The sequence below is a fragment of the Primulina huaijiensis genome, chromosome 4 (genome assembly GCF_012295235.1).
Source record: "Primulina huaijiensis isolate GDHJ02 chromosome 4, ASM1229523v2, whole genome shotgun sequence".
NCBI lineage: Eukaryota > Viridiplantae > Streptophyta > Magnoliopsida > Lamiales > Gesneriaceae > Primulina > Primulina huaijiensis.
In genome coordinates, this window is record NC_133309.1 from 21,694,041 (window position 1) to 21,696,357 (window position 2,317).

Below are 2,317 nucleotides of genomic sequence, written 5' to 3' on the forward strand. Positions count from 1 at the left end.
AACATTTTAACATCGGTATATCTTTTTGGATCAGTCAAACGATCAAATTTTCCAAAACTTAAACCATGAAACTTCTATATCTTTCAGTGTTCTATGTTATATCCAAATCTCACATCATTTGGACTTCATATGAGCAAGATATGTCACTAATTATCATTTTGCCCTTAAAATAAATTGAATATTTTTCAACTTATTTACGAAAATGTCATCAATACTATTTTATAGTTGTAATATCTCAGGCATTACATTTCTACCCCCCTTAAATGAATTTCGACCCCGAAATTAATCAACAACAGTAATAACATGCATAAATAAAGATACGTCATACCATCAGAATAAGTAGGGGTAGAGCTCCCTCATATGCCGCTCTGTCTCCCAAGTGGCCTCTTCGACACCTCTATGCTCCCACTGAACCTTCACCATCGGTATAAGCTTACTACGTAGCTTCCGTTCAGATCGATCCAAAATACAAACTGGTCTTTCAACATAAGACACATTAGGATCTAACTGAACCTCAGAAATATCCAACACATGTGAAGGATCTGGCTCGTACTTCCGCAACATCGACACATGAAACACATCATGAATACCAGATAAAGATGGAGGTAGAGCCAATCGATAAGCCAAAGTGCCTATCCGCTCCAATATCTCATACGGGCCAACATATCTCGGTGCCAACTTTCCTTTCATACCAAATCGTACTGTACCACAAAAAGGAGACACTTTCAAAAATACTCGATCGCCCTGCTGAAACTCCAAGGGTCTTCGTATTTTATTTGCATAGGCGGCCTGTCTATCTTGAGCTGCTTTCAATCGCTGCTGTATCAACTTTACTTTCTGTTCGATCTCAAGAATCATCTCAGGACCTGTGACTACAGCTCGATCAACATCATCCCAGTATAAAGGAGATCTACAACGTCTCCCATACAATGACTCAAATGGAGCCATCTGAATACTACTCTGATAACTATTGTTATATGCAAACTCTACTAGTGGAATAGATGAATGCCAAACAGATTTAAAATCCATAACATAAGCACGCAACATATCCTCCAGCGTCTGAATAGTACGCTCAGTCTGACCATCTGTCTGAGGATGATAAGCTGTACTCAATCTCAACTCTGTCCCCATCGCAGTCTGCAATCCTTCCCAAAAATGAGAAGTAAATCGAGGATCTCTATCAGAGATAATAGACACTGGAATCCCATGCAACCGTACGATTTCTCGTATATACAACTGTGCCATCGTCAAATATGTACTATTCATGCTATAAGGTATAAAATGTGCAATTTTCGTCAATCGATCAACAATCACCCAAATTGCATCAATAGTTCCAGTGCTTCTTGGCATATGAGTCACAAAATCCATCGATATGTGCTCCCATTTCCAAGTCGGCACTTCTAAACTCCTCAATTCACCTCCTGGCCTTCTCCTCTCAGCTTTGATCTGTTGACAATTGAGACATCGACGTACACAATCAATCACATCACGTTTCATTCCTTTCCACCAAAACTGAGAACGTAAATCCTTATACATCTTCTTGCCACCAGGGTGGATAGAATATCGACTACAATGTGCACGCCGCAACAGGCCCTGGAGCAACTCCGAAGTATCAGGAACTACCCATCTAGCATTCATCCTCAAACTGCCATCATCAGCAACTCTAAACCGAGTATCTTGTTTCTGAGAAACCAACTTCTTCCATCGCTGAACTCTCTCATCTGTCATCTGTGCCTCACGAATACAACCATATATATCAGGTTCAGCAAATAAGGTCGATACCTGGGTAGGAGTCGTCGAAATATCAAAATCATATCCCAAAGAACAACAAGACATCATCATAGCTGATAAACGACCCACATCCTCTGCAGTACAGCTAACTTTACGACTCAATGCATCAGCAGTAAGATTAGATCGACCAGGATGATACTCAATCTCACAATCATAATCTTTCAACAAATCTAACCACCGTCTCTGCCTCATATTCAACTCTGTCTGAGTAAACAAAAATCTCAAACTCTTATGATCCGTATAAATCGTAAACGAGGTACCATATAAATAGTGTCGCCATATCTTCAAGGCAAAGATAATGGCAGCCAACTCCAAGTCATGCACAGGGTACCTTTTTTCTTGTGGTTTCAGCTGTCTCGAGGCGTATGCCACAACATGTCGATCCTGCATCAAAACACATCCCAAACCATGTAATGATGCATCAGTATAAACAACAAACCTCTCGTTTTCTGTAGGGATTGATAACACCGGTGCAGTCGTCAGTCGGTGGTTCAACTCCTGAAAACTCCTCTCACATGCTTCAGAC